At 43.9% G+C, this 19,457-nt stretch overlaps 1 protein-coding gene across 6 annotated transcripts in view; it reads right to left on the bottom strand.

The window, feature by feature from the left end:
- The window catches only part of TULP4 (TUB like protein 4), a 304,765-nt gene that overhangs the window by 125,412 nt on the left and 159,896 nt on the right, over positions 1–19,457 (bottom strand). The gene's annotated exons all lie outside the window — the stretch shown is intronic.

Here is a 19,457-nt window from a genome sequence, read left to right as displayed (position 1 = left end):
GGTCAACGGTACAACCCTAGCTTTATATACAAAGAATTCAACCTATTTGTGAAACACTCACCAAAGCCTTTCCCCTTGTGGTTTTTCTAATGGAAAATTCAAATCTGGGCCAAATGCTGGGCTGCTTGTTCCTCAGCAGGGATCCCTGCTTTATTCTTTTCTTCTCACCGCAGAAGAAACTTTTTAAAGGTGGAAAATCAAAGTAGGAATTTCTACTCACTACCCCGGAGCTGGCGAGCATTTTTACCCCGGAGCTGGCGAGCACTAGTCAGAGAGCAACGCGAACAACACTCGCCTCCCCTTCCAGCAACCTCTTTCTCCACAGGCTCTCTTCAGTTCTGCAGCCTGCTGAAGTGGTTTGGTTATCTGGTTACCCACCTTTCTGCGCAGCCCAGCACCCCGAGGGGCCCCAATGTACTCACATTGGTGACTCTGGGCCACTGGGAGAGGAGCCTCAATGCGGGGGAGGGCTGGGAGTGGGCTCCAGAGGTGGCACAGATTGATAAAGATCCCAGGCTCTGCTGAAGACTACACCCACACCCCCTTCCCAAAGTCTGTAGAATGCTGTTCTCGGCAGGACTTCCTTCAAAGCTAAAGACAGACAAAGCTCTGGATGGAGGTCTGTGGCTGTAGCAGAGGCCTAGCAAGGGTAAGGACTGCCTAGCAATCTCTAAGTTGCACCCCCGCTACTCCCAATTTCAAGATGAATAGATGTTGATAGCAGCCAAGCACACCTTCCCCGCTCTTGTCCGGCTGCCTTAGGTAGGTGCCTTCATATTTGTAGCACCTTTGAATGTTGTTCCATGTCTCATCTGGCACCCCCTTGGACTGGCGCCCAGGGGCAAGTGCCCCCCCACCTCCTCCCATGCCTCTGGGCTGTGGCACCTCTCAGGGTGGACACAGCCTGAAGTGACTCGAGCCCCAGAAGCCATGAGGAGGGCATTCCCACCACTGCAGTCCTCTCTCGCCTGCGTCCAGGCAGCATGCACCACCAAGCGCCAGCTCTCTTCCTGGGTAATGCCCTCCGAGCACCCTGCTGCACATGGAGCGGATAAACCAGACACTATCGGCTGATGCTTAGGCAAGGACTTCAGAAACGTCTACCACATAGCAAGGATTATGAGGACCGCACAGGACTGGGCAGTGGTTCGTTCTGTTGTAAACAGGGTTGCTACAAGTTGGAACTGACTTGATGACACCTAACAACAACAACACAACGATGTATGTGTGTGTGTGTCTTATAGGGTCGCTATGAGTCAAAATCAAAGCAACAGCAATGGGTACTCGGTTATTTATACACACACAGAGAGAGATTTATATCAAGTAAATGGTTCGAGTGATCGTAGAGGCTGTAAAGTCTCTAGTCCATGGGTCAGGCTGGAGGTTTCTCCTCACTCTGTAGCTGCAGGAGCTGACAAACCCAAGATTAGCAGGTAAGACGGCAGGCCTCTGGCTCACAGGCTGTGGAGGCTGACAAATCCTAAGATTGACAGGTAAGCTGCTAGCTTAAGTCCGAAGAATTGGAGGCAGGTGCAGGATCCACAGTGAGCAAAAGCCCACAAGCCTAGCCAGAACGTCCACATATATTGGATGCAGGCCACACCCACACCCCCAAGGAAACGTTCTTTGAACTGACTGGCTGCTCACAGCAGATCTCATCATGGAAGTGATTACATCGTATCAGATCTCATTCTAGAAGTGATTACATCATTAAATAGCTGCCAAGCTATATCATAACTGCAAACCACTGAGAATCATGGACCAGCCAAGTTGATACACAACCTTAAGTAAGAAATTTGGAAGACAGCTACCTGGCCAACCGACTGGAAGAGATGCATATATGTGCCCATTCCAAAGAAAGATGACCCAACAAATGAAGAAATTATCAAACAATATCATTAATATCACACGCTAATAAAATTTTACTGAAGATAATTCAAAAACAGTTGCAGCAGTGCATCGACAGGGAACTGGCAGAAATTCAAGCTGGGTTCAGAAGATGTGGAATGAGGGATATCATTGCTGATGTCAGATGGACTCTGGCTGAAAGCAGAGAATACCAGAAGGAGGTTTACTTGTGTTTTATTGACTATGCAAAGGTATTCGACTGTGTGGATCATAAAAAATAACTGATAACATTGCGAAGAATGGGAATTCCGAACTCCTAATTATGCTCATGAGGACCAAGAGGCAGTCGTTCGAACAGAACAAGGGGATGCTGTGTGTTTTAAAGTCAGGAACGGTGTGTGTCAGGGTTGTATCCTTTCACCATACTTATTCAGTCTGTATGCTGAGCAAATAATCTGAGAAGCTGGACTATATGAAGAAGAACGGGGCATGAGGACTGGAGGAAGACTCATTAACAACCCGTGATATGAGATGACACAACCGTGAGGCTTGTCTAATGACAGTATTAACAGGCAAATGACACTGGGCTAAATCCCAGTTAAAATGCAGAAGATATACTACAGAAGCCTGGGGTATTTCATGCCTTTGTTGAGTGTTTAACACGTGTCAGACACCAAGCTAGAGCCGAAAAAAAAAAAAAAGGAGACAGCTAAATACAGCCCTGGGCTCACATACCTGGAAGCGTTCAGCATGGGTGAAGGGGGGAGGTGGCAGGTGGGCACAGAAGGATAAAACAAGGAGCTCAGCATTGTGCAGAGTACCTGAGAGCAGTGTAGAGAGAAAGGGTCAGGGGCTCCGCAGGCAGACAGCTCTCTGCAAAAAAGGCATTTGCAGAGGTTTGCAAACACCTGGAGCAGGGGAATGTTAGCATTCCCTGCTAAAACATGAATTAACTAGAGTTCACATAACGGGCAACACCTTCTCTTCTGCCCAATATTCCCCTTTAAGACTGAAAATTGGGGTGGTTATATCAACAGCTGCAAATAGAAAATTAAAATTACATGTTCCCTTAATATATTTAATAGATTCTTCTCCTCAAAGTATTTCTGTTTAATATTCCTTGCCTCTGCTGTTAAAAAGGAGCCCTGCTGGTGCAGCGATTTAAGTGCTTGGCAGTTTGAACCTACCAGCAGCTTCAAGGGAGGAAGATGTGGCAACCTGCTTCTGTAAAGATTTACAGCCTTGGAAACCTTTTGGGGCAGTTCTACTCTGTCCTGTAGGGTCGCTATGAGTCGCAATCGACTTGACGACCACGGGTAACGGGTGCTGTTACAGAGGAACTTAACACTGAGTCTCAGTCAGTAACCTGAACAACCTGAAACAGACCTTGGATTCTTTTGTAACTTAAACTTCGTTTTGGCAACTCTATTAGCATTTAGCTACGTGTTACTATTTATTAAAGTGCAACTGCTTTTCCAGTTTGTGGAAGGATACATTATTTCATGTATATCTGCAATCTGTTGGCAGATGCAAATATAAAACTCTTTTTAAAGGGAATGATCAAAAGTTGCTTGGATGGTCAATAAATTCAGCCACCTCTAAGCTGTACTAAGAGGAGTCTATTATATTCCATCCTGAGTAGCTGTGGTGCAGTTACTCAATATGGTCCTTTTAGCCATGGTCTTTGTGACTCACACACAGTGAGTGGGACTATGCAGTAAGGTATATGAAACCTGTGATGGTTGGGATTATGCGTCTACTTGGCTAGGCCATTTATCCCAGTGTTGTATGGTTGTCCTCCACTTTACGTGTTGTGGATCCTGACCTCTGCATGTTGATGAGGCAGGACTGGTGTAGGGTACGTCTTAGGTCCCAGCCTTGAAGGAGAGTATGACTTAAGTCCCACACTTACTAAAGTTACACCCTTCCCTGGGGTCTGGCCTGCATCTAAGACATATGTATGTATCCTGGCGAGGCTCTCTCTCTGTCTACATCTGGATCCCGTATCTGGTTAGTGATCAACTAACCTCCACAGGCCTGCTGACAGGCCAATTCTGGGATTTGGGACCTCTACAGCCCCTTAGGCCAGTGGCCTATCATGTGACCCAATTTGCCAGGTTCCAAAGCCTTGTGAACCAACAGCCTGTGGTCTGAACTGCTGGTTTGGGTTTGTCAGCTCCTGCAGCCACGTGGGTCGGGAGAAACCTACATCTGACCCACAAATTTGAGACTTGCCAGCCTCTACAACCACATGAGCCATTTTCCTTATACCGTGAGTTCTGTATGATGTTGCAGCGAATTAGGGAACTCAAAGCTGGGAGGTAGAGTACTGAGGGAAGAGGGCGTAGTTGGTGTTAGAGATGATGGAGTGGTCCTGGTCCCACGATTTGGAAAAGTTGGGCATCTGGGACATCTTTAAGCTCTGCCTCATAGGAACCAGCTCTGTGATGATCCTTATAAAAGAAACTATTTGTTTAGTTGTGTTGATAAAAAATGAGAAACACCACTTAGCAGCGGTGTGACACTGGGTGAGTTACATAACCTCCCTGAGCCTCAGTTTTCTCATCTGTGAAACAGGCACCACCACCTAACTGGCAGAACTGCTGCAAGACTGTAATTGCCAAAGTTGTTAAGAACTACCATTCCACTCTGGACTCACCTTCCGCCAGGTCCTTCATGTTCTCGTTTCATTTAAGCCTCATGCAAAACCTCGAAGAGGTCATTATGACTGTCCTCTACACTCCACATAGTTAGGAGTGTCCATCAGTGTAGCCCAAGTTCTTCAGTAAGTGGGACAAGCCAGGTTGAACCCTGGTCCGTGGGACTCCGAGCCCTTAATCACTTAATCTCTGCCCTGTACCTGCTTTCTCTGGGTGAGAGGGTGCAGAGGCAGCCCTTGGTCGAGAGCCCGACCTGAGCTGGTCCTGTGAACTGCAGCCACGTTCGTCACTGCTGTAGCGCGTGATATGCTTGATGTTCACAGGGGTTCTTCCATCCAGGCATCACTGTCCCATCCTGAGCTCTAATGATTAAACAAAACCAATTTTCTCCATTCCCGCTGGGCCCCACACCGGTCTAGAATCGTCTCTCCCTCCCCCAGCTCTTTCCACACCCTCCCGTTCCTCAGCTTTGCTCAGTGGTCTCTGAAATCCCACCCCCAGGTGGGCATGCACGGCAAGGTCCTGTCCTCCCCCACGCCTCATTTCCCACCTCCACAGCCGTCACCTTCCTGCTGCTGATTCCCAGGTGCCTTGAAAGCTGGCGGCTCAGCCGCTGACCTTCGGGCCTCACGCCTTGGTGAGAAGGCCCAGGAGGCCCACCAGCAGCAATCCCTTCTCTCTGCCCTGTGTGTGCGGTGTCACGAGGAACAACTCCCTATCCCCTGAGAGCACCTGCCATAAGTCCTTGGAACAAAAATCTCCACCTGGGGCTCTGCTTCTAGGGAACCTGGCCAGCACCAATGAGGAACTGGGGTTCCTGTGAGCCAGTGCCTGTCAGAGTCTCAGCACCAGCAACACAGCACCACCTGGGACTTGTTGGAAATGTCACCCAGACCTACTGAAGCAGCAGTTCCAGGACAAGGTCCACAATTTGTTTGAGCAGGCCTTCCAGGTGTTCCTGAGGAAGGCTAGTTTGAGAACTGTTGCTTTAAGCGCCTTCTGCAGGAGGGGGAGGAGCTGGGTCAGGTGAGTGGGTGAGGCTTCAGCCCCAGGTGCTGAAAACAAAATCCAGGCTCCTCCCCGATGCCCCAGAGAAGGCTTTCTGAAGAGGCCTGAGCAGAAGAAAGGCAAACTAACAAATAAGGCAAGAGAGAAAGGCACAAGGCGAGGTCCTCTGTATATACTTGGGTACAGAATTATTTCTCCAGCGGAAATGCGAGGGGAGATTCATGTTGTAAAATTCTTGGTAAGGACAAGGGATTGACTTGGAAAGAGGAGCGCATCTGTAGAGTGTGTGCGTGGCACAAACGGTTAATGCATTTGGGTGCTAACCAGAAGTTTGGCGGTTCAAGTTCACCCAGAGGCTCCTCAGAAGAAAGACCTGGCAACCTCCTTCCAAAAATCAGCCAGAGAAAGCCCAATGGAGCACAGCTCTCCTCTGACACACATGGGGTCGCCTGCTTACAGCACCTGTACTGCGCCTGTGCCCAGGTATGTGGGTTTCTGAATTATGTGCCTCATTTTAACTACGCTAACCTCACAAAATGGACAAGGGGTTTTAGAGGATCCCCAAAGAGAACCCAGAGGGAAGATAAAACCGACCGATGCTGCAAGCCCAAGGGAAAACGAGACAATGGCAGAACAGACGCATGCCCTGCTCCCAGGGTGAGTTCTCCACCAGCCTCGCTGCAGGTAAATACAAAGATGATCGACTCATGTCTGACAAGACGGAGGCCGGAAGAACACAAATGTTATCAAGAAAGAAATGACGACTATTCTGAATAAGGATTTAGATGCACACCTGTAAGCACTAGACCTTCGGATACTACTTCATAATACAGCTAATCCATCATGATGGGAAGGCATTTTAAATTTAAAAATACTGCGTATTTCGCTGGCATCTCATCCTTTCACCATTTTCCTTTTATTTTCTAGTATACATACTTTTACTGGCAGAGTAGTATACACTACACAAGTATGTCATTTATTGGGGTACACATTCATTTTTTTACTTACAGAGGTGCTAGTTCAAGAAGTTTGTGGATCATGCCTAAGTAATAAAAATACTTTTACATTAATTTACTTTAGTAAATTTTAAAAGGTTTATACATAAGTATACTTTAATTTGATAAACTTTATCAAAATGGTAACTCTCAGTAAATTGACGTAGTTAAATTTCACATTAGTAAACCTTTTGTCTTGTTAGATGTGATTTGTATTATACTACTCTGAGGTTATGAGACTGTTAACCAACAGCTACAAAATGCTAGCACCTTCTCTTGCCTGAATTTTGGGTTCTGAGAAGCCCAGTTAGAATTACCTCAAGTACTGGGGGTGACTGCAGGTCAGCTGACAAGGTAGATACAGACAGAGGGTAAGAACTCCCATCTCTTTAGACTGTCCTTTCGTCAAAACTTGAGAAGTCACGGTGGTTATGGGCTTGGGCTCTGAAGTCAGCCAGACTAGTCTGGATTTTGGCTGCAGAACATATAATTGTGGGTTTTGAGCAAGTCTGGGCCATTAAACAGAGTCCTAGTGGCACAGTGGTTAAGAGCTCGGCTGCTAATCAAAATGTCAGCAGTTGGAATCCACCAGGTGCTCCTTGGAAACCCTATGGGGCAGTTCCACTCTGTCCTATAGGGTCGCTATGAGTTGGAATCAACTCGACGGCAGTGGGTTTGGTCCACAAAACAGGGAGGTCATGGGGAATAAGTTAAAACAGAACTCAATACAAGTGCCTGGCACACGAAAGCATTAGTACTGGTGGTCTCTTACATAACGGGATATTCACGCAGTGCCTCACCTTCCAACAGCTGGGTCTGAATCACCCATCTCTCAGGCAGGAGCAAAGGCCAGGCACTACTACCACCAGCACACTCAAGACACTCAAATGGCTCCAGCCAACTACAGCCTCGCCACCCCAGCGTGGTCCTCGGGCCAGAGGCATCAGCATCACCTGAGAACCTGCTGAGATGCAGGCTAATCAGGGCTCTACCCCAGACCCAGTGAATGATAAACTGCATTCCAACAGGTGTTTACATGCACATTGAGGTTTGTGCCGCAAAACTCAAAACCCAAATCACTGCGATGTCACGTAAACGCTGACACAGAGCTGGGCTGAAGATGAGTATTACTTCCTGAGTATCTGCAAAAACAACAGGGGAAAAGTGCTCTCCTTTTGTGACTGACTCATTTCACCCAGCATGATGTTTTCAAGGTTCATCCATGTCATAGCATGTATCAGGGCTTCATTTCTGTTTATGGCTGAGTAATGCTCCACTGTACGGATATACGGAACTCTGGTGGTGCAGTGGTTAAGAACTCAGCTGCTAACCAAAAGGTCGGCAGTTCAAATCCACCAGCCGCTCCTGGGAAACCTTATATGACAGTTCTACTCTGTCCTATAGGGTCCCTATGAGTCAGAATTGACACGACAGCAATGGATCTGGTTTTTGGTTTTGGTATGGATATACCACATTTGGTGTACGCATTCAGCTACTGATGGACACCAGAGGTGTTCCCACCTTTTGGCTACTGTGAATACTGCTTAAACGAACACTGGTGTACATGTACCTGATTCTCTGCTTCAAGTCTTACGGGTACAAACCTAGGAGTGGAATTGCTGGGTGATACGGTAGTTCTGTATTGAATTTTCTCAGGTACTGCCAGACTGTTTCCCACACGGGCTGCACCTTTCACATTCCCTGAGGTAGAACATTCCATGTCATTATACAAAGTGCGCGCATGTGTACAGAAAAGCAGTCTGGAAAGAGATGCCCAAATGTAAACAATGGTTATCTCCAGGGGGTGGGGTCACAAGAGTTTTATTTCTTCTTTCTGTGCATTTTTAAACATTTTTTTTTTACAAAATAAATATATATTATTTATATAATTTCATATATATATAAGATTATTTAAAAGCTTAGAAAAAGCTACATTAAAATTGGTCCCTTTAACATGGAAGTACAGGGTGGAGAGAAAGAGTGTGCTTGTCTCATTAAGGGGAGAGCAACTAGGAGTATATATATAGCAAAGTGTACGTAAATTTTTGTATGAGACACTGACTTGATTTGTAAACTTTCACATAAAGCACAGTAAAATTAAAAAAAAAATTGGTACTTTTAGCATATTTTCACAGGATCTATTTCATAACAATGAATTTCTTTTGTCTATGTTACCTCGTCCAGTGCATCTCTATATCAAAGAAGGAAGCCAAGGCACGCAGAGCTAAGCTCTCAGTAAATGTTCATTAATCATCTGATTGAACTGCCTAAAAGCAAGGATGCTTCTTGCCAAGAACAGGCAAGTGATGAAGTTAGCGTGTGATCCAGACAAAAGGGAGGAGACAGCCAGGGCGTCGCTCACTGAAGGACAGACACCGACTGAGGAAGGGGTAATACTAACAGTAACAGCAGCGAACGTCTGTGGGGTGCGTGCGCTGCGTGTGCTTCTCTGCCAACAGCAGACAAGCATTTTCTCATTTAACCCTCGGAGTAACTTCAGAAGAGCTATTATTGTCCCTACTTCTATAGGGTTGCTATGTGTCAGAATCGACTCGATGGCAATGGGTTTGTTTTGTTTTCTTTTTCGGTTTTCTGGAGGTGAGAAAAGTGAGGTGTAGGCAGATACTGTAATTGGCCCAAGGTCTCACACCGCCACAGGATGGAACCACCATGTGAAGTCAGGCAGTCTGACTCAGAGCCCAGCTCCTGGGCACACTCTACCTCATCCTCCACCAAACTTCAGATCAACTCCAGGAGGACCGAGCAGAATGTAAAAACACCAAATCCAGCATAAAACAGCTTCTTTGGAAAATGACACATTTTTAAGCTTTGAGACAGTAGGGAAAAGGAAAGAAAAACAGAGTCAACTACAGAAGAATGAAAATGCCCCCATTCAAGTCTGTGGTGGAGGGGGGTGTGAGTGTGTGTGGAGGAGGGGGCAGCACTCCTGCTTCCACAGGAAGGGCTCCTGGCCCACCCACGTGCTCCTGCCAGGGCTGCCATCCGATGCCTTACTGCCCACTGCTGCAGGGAGGACCCTGACTTGGGCAGCCAACCAGGTCCTCCATACCTCCACCAACAGTGACTGTTCCATGGCTGGGCCACCAGAGTCACTCCTTAAATTTGATATATGGACTTTCACCCAGCATCGTGAGCTGTTAAGAGTCACAGAAGCCTGGGGCTCTCCTATCACAAACCATCCACCCTGGAGAAGCTGAAAAGAGAATAAAGTCAACCCATGGAGAAAAGCTGAGGCCTGAAGGTGCCATCTATGCCCCAGCCCTCGGACTAAAACGGGCCAAAAGCCAGTCCAACCCAGGGGCTTTCAGTCATGGGAAGTAGTAAATGCCCTGCGCCGAGTTTCTGCAACTTGCAACCAAAAGAGATCTAATTAACACTAACTCAAATTACTGCAAGTAAAAGGTCAAAACAAACTAGAGAAAATGTATCTATCAAATATAACAAAGGATTAAGAGAAAATGCTAAATAAGAGGAAATCTCTGTGGTTTCCCTAACAAGCAAAGAAATACAAATTACAAGGAACCATGGCAGTGCAGGGGGGCTTACCCAGCACCCCATCCCAACACACTCCTCCCTTGCCTGCCTCTGCTATTTATTTCCACCCCCTCCCCCGCCCCAGCCAGGACTGGCCAATGAGATGGAAGCTGAAGTCACCCCATCCTGCTTTCTCCAGCCTTAAACTCCACTGTGGCTCAGCAAGCTGTGGCAGCCACCTTGTAGCCATGAGGAAGAAGTCAAGAGAAGGAGAGACGCGGCCCTGGGCTTCTGGAAAATGGCGGCAGCCATTCGCCTCTCTGCTTCCTATTATGTAAGTCAAATTCCTATTTGTGTAAACTACAGCTAGGCAGCTGTTCTGTTACTTCATTCATTCAGCAATCATTTATTGGGTGCTGGCCACGTTCCAGGCACTGTTCTAGTTTCTAGGAATATGGAAGTGGACAAAACTGATAAAGTCTGCTCTTGTGGAACTTAACTGTGCTGCAGAGAAAGGCACATCTAAACACTCCAGATAACATTAGACATTTACTCCTGGCAAAACTAAAAACAACAAAAATCATCCCCAAATATAACAGCCAATGCTGACAAAGATGTGGTAAAACTTATCCTCAAACACAGCCCTATACACTGGTATAACACAGTCTGGAAAGTATGCATCAAAAGCACCCCTCCCCCCAAACTCTGCAAACAGGCTGTGCTGGTGGTTTCCCTAACATGCTGAACACCAGCAATGTCACCGAACTGTACATGTAAAAAACGATGATTACGCAAATATTTTGTCATATGTGTTTTTTACCACAATAATAAAAAGTACCCCCAACTCCTAACTCATTCCCTTTAACCCAGGAATTCCAGCTCTATTACACCAACTATGGAAATTCATTTGAAAGCAGGGGCTTCCAATGTTTCTGGTCTATTTTAAATTTTATCTTAAGGAAAATCATGCTGTTAGTTTAAAAAAATAACACTTTAAAAAAATTCACCAGTGTTGCCTTTGATTACTTCCTAAGTTCCTAAGCAAACCCTCATAAATTCTAGCTGATCATAAATCATCGCTAATGATCATTTGGCTGAAGTCACAGCTCCCTGCTCTTCTCTCTGGTGGCACAGCACACTTGAGACGTGGCATTATTAAAAGGATATAAAGAGTAATAACGAATGGTCTTGCTTTTAAGGGCTGTTTTGTTATGCAGTTCTTTAAAATACATGCATACTACTATATCATTTCATGAAAAAATACTTCCGTATATTTTCATTCGAAATTTTACAAAAGGAAAAAAAAATGGCCACACTCCCTTCCCTCAATGTTCCCCAAACACACACACACACCACATTATGCAAGAAATAAACCTCAGGACATTAAAGCTGTGTCCAGCTGCTATTTTTATTATTTAAAGTATTTCCATTTTATTTTTATGTAAAAATAAACATAGGTACCCCATGTAAAATGAAGTTCAGAATATGCTATTTGAAAGAAGTCTTTTAGACTCTTGATTTTCAATTTCCATGAAACCATTCCACAAATGGCGTGTTTCCCCCTCTCTGTCATGTGACCTTTCAATTACTTGGTACACGGGCTTTAACCTTTTTCAGATTCTGTTTGCTCCTTTTCCGTTATTTGCTTTCCCTGCCTCTTGGGCCCAGTGAGGGAAACGCTGGTGTGAACCACACTCTATAGCAGCCTCTAGAGGCCCTTTCAGTACAAATGTGTTTAAGGACCTGATTGACAGTTAAGTCCAATTTACCCTGGGGGTCAACTTGCTGTTCAGCTGACGTATGAAGAGTCTGTGGTATAAAATTAACTCTGGGAAGCAGTCAACTGTGCAATAATGTGGCTATTTGTGGATACGACCCCACAGCAGTACACTGACAGGGAGCTGCCAGAAACTCAGGCCAGATTCAGAAGACGGTGCGGAACGAGTGGGATATCATCACTAATGTTACATGGATCTTGGCTGAAGGCAGAGGATACCAGAAAAATGTTTACCTGTGTTTTACTGACTAATACAAAGGCAATAAACTGCGTGGGAATTCCAGAACACTTAATTGTGCTCATAATAAACCTGTACATAGACCACGAGGCAGTTGTCCGAATAGAAAAAGAGGATACTGCATGGTTTAAAATCAAGAAATGTATGTGTCAGGGTTGTATCCTTTCACCATATTTACTCAATCTGCACGCTGAGCAAATAATCTGAGATGCCAGACTATATGATGAAGAACGGGGCACCAGTACTGGAGGAAGATTCACCAACAACCTGCGTTGTTATGCAGATGACACAACCTTGCTTGCTGAAAGTGAAGAGGACTTGAAGCGCTTACTGATGAAGATCAAAGACCACGGCCTTCAGTATGGATTGCACCTCAACATAAAGAAAACAAAACTCATTGACCTCTGAGCACCACTTTCACTGTGTCCCAAAGGTTCTGATAGGAAGTCTTTTCATTCTCATTGGATTCTATCCATTTCTTTATTCCATCCTTAATGTCTTCTATAACCCAGTCATTTTTGAGCAGGGTATTGTTCAGTTTCCAAGTGTTTGATTTCTTTTCCCTGCTTTTTCTGTCACTGATTTCTACTTTTATGGCCTTCTGGTCAGAGAAGGTGCTTTGTAATATTTCGATGTTTTGGATTCTGCTGAGGCTTGCTTTATGACCTAAACGTGGTCTATTCTAGAGAATGTTCCATGTGCACTACAAAAGAAAGTATACTTGGCTGCTGTTGGGTGGAGTGTTCTGTATATGTCTATGAGTTCAAGTTGACTGACTGTTGCATTTAGATCTTCCGTGTCTTTACTGAGCCTCTTTCTGGATGTTCTGTCCTTCACTGAAGGTAGTGTGTTGAAGTCTCCTACTGTAATTGTGGAGCTATCTCACTTTTCAATGCTGTTAGAATTTATGTATCTTGCATACCTGTCATTGGGTGCATAAATATTTAATATGGTTATATCCTCCTGGTATATTGTCCCTTTAATCACTATATAGTGTCCTTCCTTGCCCTTGTGGTGGATTTAACTTTAAAGTCTATTTTGTCAGAAATTAATACTGCCACTCTTGCTCTTTTTTGATTATTGTTTGCTTGATGTATTTTTTCCATCCTTTAACTTTTTGTTTGTTTGTGACTCTAAGTCTAAGGTGTGTCTCGTGTAGGCACCATATAGATGGATCACGTTTTTTAATCCATTCTGCCACTCTCTGTCTCTTTATTGCTGCATTTAATCCATTTACATTCAGGGTAATTATGGATAGGTATGAATTTAGTGCTGTCATTTTGATGTCTTTTTTGTGTGTTGTTGACAGCTTCTTTTTCCCACTTAATTTTTTGTGCTGCGTAGTTTGTCTTTATATATTGTCTTTTCCTCTCATTGGTTGTTGATTTTGTTTCTGTTGAGTCTCTGTTTTTTTTTCTTGTGTTTTATTTTGATGAGTAGCATCATTAGTCTCCTTTATGGTTACCTTAATATTTACCCCTCTTTTTCTAAGTTTAAACTTAATTTTTATGTCTTTATATCACCTTATCCTCCTCTCCATATAAAAGATCTATGACTACATTTCTTAGCCCCTCTTTATTTTTTTTTAATGTTGTCTTCTTTTACATAATGGCATCGCTGTTTCCCTGTTTTGAGCACTTTTTTTATCTGGATTTATTTTTGTGATTTCCCTATCTGGGTTGACATCTGATTGCTCTGTCCAGTGTTCTAGTCTTGGGTTGGTATCTGATAATATTGACTTTCTATCCAAGAACTCCCTTTTGTATTTCTTGTAGTTTTGGTTTGGTTTTTACTAATTCCCTAAACTTCTGTTTATCTGGAAATGTCCTAATTTCACCTTCATATTTGAAAGACAGTTTCGCTGGATATATGATTCTTGGCCGGCAAGTTTTTCCTTCAATGCTTTATATAAGTCATCCCATTGCCTTCTTGCCTGCATGGTGTCTGCCTAGTCTGAGCTTATTCTTATTGACTCTCCTTGGTAGGTGACATTTCGTTTATCCCTAGCTGCTCTTAAAATTCTCTCTTTATCTTTGGTTTTGGCCAAGTTTGATTATGTCTTGGTGACTTTGTTTTGAGATCTACCTTACATGGAGTTCGATGAGCATCTTGGATTGATATCTTCTCATCTTTCACATTATCAGGGAAGTTTTCTGCCAACAAATCTTCAACTCTTCTCTCTGTATTTTCTGTTATCCCTCAGTGTTCTGGTACTTCAATCACTCATAGGTTATTTCTCTTGATAGAGTCCCACATGGTTCTTAAGGTTTCTTCATTTTTTTCAATTCTTTTATCTGATTTTTCTTCAAATATATTGGTGCCAAGTGTTTATCTTCAGTCTCACCAATTCTGCCTCCCACTTGCTCAATTCTGCTCCTCTTCCTATTGGGTTGTCTAATTCTCTAATTTTATTGTTAATCTTCTGAATTTCTGATTCCTGTCTATGGATTCTTGTAGCTTATTAAATTTTTCATTATATTCTTTTTAATTTCTTCAACTGCTTTATCTGTGTGTTCCTTGTCTTGTTCTGCATATTGCCTGGTCTCCTTCCTAATCTCACTCCTGATGTCTTGAAGAGTTCTGTATATCAATGTTTTGTATTCTGCCTCTGGTAATTCCAGGGATGCACCTTCATCCAGAAGAACCCTTGATTCTTTGTTTTGAGAGCTTGTTGAAGTAATCAAGGTCTGCTTCTTCATGGGATTTGGTATTGACTGTTGTCTGTGAGCCATCTATAAATTATTGTATTAGTTTATGTTTGCTTACTGTATCCTAGCTTCTTGCTTTGTTTTGTTTTGATATGCCCAAATGGGTTGCTTGAGTGAGCTAGCTTGATTATTTTCGTCTTTCAAGAGCCGATGCCCTGTCACCAGATGGCTAGAGCTGTTATCAGGTTTATCACCTTACGACTCCATTCACTTTTCTTGTATGGATTCAGCTCAGGTGTCCAGGTAACTGGTCATCAAGCATGTGGTACAGGCTCTGTCCTACAGTCTTAGAGGGGCAGGGGTGATTGGTGTAGGTCCCTGTACCTGGTTGCAGCAGGGGTCATGCTCTGAAAAAGGCAGTGGTCTGGCAACCAACCCCCGAGTGTCTGCGAGGAAAGCACATCCCTGTTCCCTAGAGCATATAGGTGGTTGGGTTCTGCAGATGGATCACGGGCACCCAGTGCTTTTGGTTGTAAGGACTGGGAGGTACCACTTATCCTTGGATCCCTGACGCGGGTGGCTGGATGACCTGAGTGGAGGCACCAGTCCTTTGGCCCCTGATGTGGGTAGGTGAAGACCCTGTTTATCAGGCAATGTGGTGTCAAATATCAAATTACCCACCTCTCCACCACACAGCTGAAACAGTTGCAGTCTGCCAACAAGGGCCTATTCTCCTGAAATAGGCCCACACAGGTCCATTTGGGGGTAAAGGCATTCAAAGTCCAAGGATCATTTATGCCTGGGCAGGAGCCGCTTCTGTCCTGAGCTCCCCAGTTTAGTGGCACTGGCGGATTATCTTTTCCCCCAATTGGGAAGTTATTCCTTCTCCATGTTCGGGAGAATGGCTCAGGACACTCAGCAAACCCTATCTCAGTAACAGGAAAATCGGCAGCCACTGAAGCTGGCTTGGGGGAAGGGGGCACGGTAAAATATATGCAAGTACTTAGCTTTTGCTGAGAGCACCGTTCTTCTCTGGTTCTGGAGATGTGAGTAGGCTGTGCAGCTAGCTGTTTCTCCCTGAGGAAACTGCAGCCAAACACTACTACCACCTTGCCACATCACTCCCGGGAATGGTGCCTGAGGGATCCTGGTGATTCAGGTCCGGTAACTCCTCTCCGCTTCTGAACCGTCTCTCCTTCCCCCTGCCACTCGGTCTGTTTTCTAACTTTGCCTTTTATGTTCAGGGCTCCTAGTTTGTCATAAATATAATTGTTTTGCTTGTTTTTTTTGGTCTTTGTTGTAAGAGGGATCACCAGAAGCGTCTGGCTATTCCACCATCTTGGCCCTGCCTCCTTAAGCACCATTTTTAACGATTCTCTATTTTAACCCATTTTTTTCCTTTTTTGGATTAACTAACCACCTATTTTGGATGAATCGGTCCCAATCCCTTCAAATAAGGACTTCTACTGTAGGCTGTTGCTAGAGAACTTCGTGAGACTTAAATGACAGAACTATACCAGCAGCCACAACACTTACCATGTGTTTGTGTCATAGCCCCCTATGTGAGCCTCACATGCACTTCCACCAGATCTCAGCAGCAGGATAACCCCTCTTCTCCCTCTCTGCTTACCTGCACACTCACCCACTCTCTCAACTGTATGCACACACCTTTTATTTCCTATTTTTATCCTCTGCTTTTACAACATTTTTCCATTTTTACTCTGCCCTCCCGATTTTTCTTGCCTGTTTACATTTTTGTAAATCGTTTTGAGATAAGAGAAGTAAACTAGTAATTCTCTCCACATTTTCAAGGTTGTAAAAAATAGCTCAGATTAAGTACTAGACACAATTCTAAGCACTTTACACGCATTAGCTCATTTAGTCCTCCAACAACCCTATGAGATAGGAACTGTTATTGTCCCCATTTTATAGATAAGGATATAGAGACACGGAGTGGTCTGGTAACTTGTCCACGGTCATTCAGCTAAGAAGTGGTTACATCAGATTTCTAACTAATCCAGGCACTCCAGTTTCCACCTATGTACTTAACCTCTATAGTGTACCGCCTCTCTGAACAAAGTCATAAGCTGATATAGCTAAAGTCAAGAAATTAGGGTTCCTTCTTATACACCAAATAGCTTAGGTTTATAACACATTATTTAGTAATAAAAATATTTTTTGTTGTTGTTAGGTGCTGTCAAGTTGGTTTTGACTCCTAAAGACCCTACGTACAACAGAATGAAACACTGCCCGGTCCTGTGCCATCCTTACAATCATTGTTATGCTTAAGCCCATTGTTGCAGCCACTGTGTTAATCCATCTCATTTAGGGTCTTCCTCATTTTTCTGCTGACCCTCTACCAATCATCATGTCCTTCTCCAGGGACTGGTCTCTCCTGATATCATGTCCAAAGTACTTGAGATGAGATCTCCCTATTACTGCTTCTAAAAAGCATTCAGACTATACATCTTCCGAGACATATTCGTTTGTTCTTCTGGCAGTCCGTGGTATGTATATTCAATGTTCTTTGCCAACACTGTAATTCAGAGGCATCAATTCCTCAGTCTTCCTTATTCATTGTCTGGTTTTTGCATGCATATGAGGTGACTGAAAATATCATGGCTTGGGCCAGGCGCACCTTAGTCCTCAAAGTGACATCTTTGCTTTTTAATGCTTTAAAGAGGTCTTTTGCAGATTTGCACAAAAAAATTAAAGTAGTAAAAAATTTACTCCATTCTCTCTACTGGCACCTATGAATATCTTATGCAAGTTTTATTCTCTTGAAATAGGGCATGAGCACGTTATCTATTAGTACTCTGTAAATTCCATTTTGTCACCAGGACAGATTGGATGTCCTCCAAATCACTTCGAGTTAATAAGGTTTTACTTGGTTAAATTTCGGGCAGCCACCTTTTAATAAGGTTTAAGTGCTGAAATTCCAAATTTATTGTTCTAATTCAGAAACCAGCCTCACCTGAAATTTGTAGTAAAACTTATCATTAATAGGGGTAATGATCTGAGAGTTGTGGCTAGGCTTAAATAAAATAATGTTTCAGGTGAATACTTCAGCTAGCCAATTGTAATCTTTACAACCAAGATATTGCACAATGTATCTCTGGTCTTTCTTGACATAAGCTGAGGTGTGCCACCATATTTGAGAGCAAGACTACTGTGGGAAAGGGGGGAAGATACAAATCAACACTGAATAAGGAACTTTATGCACCAAGCATTGTGCTAAATTATGCAGTTTTGTATTATGTACATATGTGTGGGTATATATTATAAATATACTATAAATGTGTAACTATATATGTATAATGTAACTTTACATATTATAAATGTAGAATTATATATGGCTATGTATGTGTATGCTATATATGGTGCAGTGGCTAAGAATTTGGCTACCAAGTAAAAGGTCGTCAGTTTGAATCCACTAGCCATTGCTTGGAAACCCTACAGGGCAGTTCTACTCTGTCCTATAAGGTCACTATGAGTTGGAAGAGACTCAAAGGCAATGTGTTTTGGTTTTTTTAGTAATATATAAGTTTAATCCTCATACTCCTCTAAGGCAAAGGGCACCCCTATTTTACAGAAGAATCTGAGGTGCAAAGAGTAGCTTGCGCCAGGAGACACAATGCTAAACTAAATGCCAGAATTTCAAGCCAGGGTCTGCTGATTCCAGAACTCATGCTCTTCTGACACAGTGTTCCTTGTTTTGGCCAAAATCATCCCCTGGGGGCTATCACCTATGGTACACCCTAATAAAGAGGGGCCCCGAACTGGAAGCCCTGGGTGCAGAGAGGGATACATAATGGCCGTCAGATTCAATAGAACGCCAGCAAGAACCGTCTTACAATGTTTTACCCGTAATGAACCGTCATCATAAGCTCCTGATATTTTTATCACGTTGGTTATTTTGATGGGGGTTGGGGTGGAAGGGTAATAGATGATCATGTATTTCTTCTATTTTTCTGGGTAATTACTGAATGAGAATTCTCGCCTTTCATGTGGGAGGATCCAAATTCCATTCCCAGCCGACTTATCTCGTGCGCAGCCACCATGTTGGTGGTCACGTGTTATTACGATGCTGAAGAGGTTCCAGCAGAGCTTCCAGACTAAGACAGACTAGGAGGGAAGGCCTAGCGATCAGCCTGGCCTGAAAATCAGCCAACGGGAACCCTATGAATCACAACGGTCTGCCCAGTAATGAGCACTGCATAGGACGAGGCAGCATTTTCGCTCTGTTGTGCACCCGTTTGTTTATTTTACTCAACTACTTTTAACTCAGTGAAAAGCCTGACTTTGGGGTTGGGTACTCTGAGATATGATCTGGAATTAATTTCAGAATTTCTACAGTGACTGCTGGGAAGTTATCCAAGCAGATCATCTGATTCTACAGTCACTTTGTATTAAACACACTCTGGATATTTATGAGACGAGCCCTTGCCTGCCCTCTGCAGTAGCCTCCTCTGTGCCCCGAGCCCCAGGCTGTCTTCTCCCAAGGTCCTTTGTTTGCCTTTCTCACTTGGGCATACCAAAAGGTGCACACTCAGCTGATGCTGCAGACTCACACAGGGTCCACTGCTCATGCCTCCTCGGGGTGAGAGTGTCCCCTCAGCCCAGTCTGGACAGCTGGCTAATAACTGTCCGACAAATTAAAATGCTTGGCCTGACGTGATCAATCACTGTCAATTAACAAAAAGACATAAAAATAAATGCTAAAAAAGCATACAGTTCTTATATTGTAAATCAAATTTTCAAAATTTAATTACCTTGTCATAATGTATA

Source organism: Elephas maximus, chromosome 1 (genome assembly GCF_024166365.1).
Source record: "Elephas maximus indicus isolate mEleMax1 chromosome 1, mEleMax1 primary haplotype, whole genome shotgun sequence".
Taxonomy (NCBI): Eukaryota; Metazoa; Chordata; class Mammalia; order Proboscidea; family Elephantidae; genus Elephas; species Elephas maximus.
This window is presented reverse-complemented; position numbering and strand designations above follow the sequence as displayed.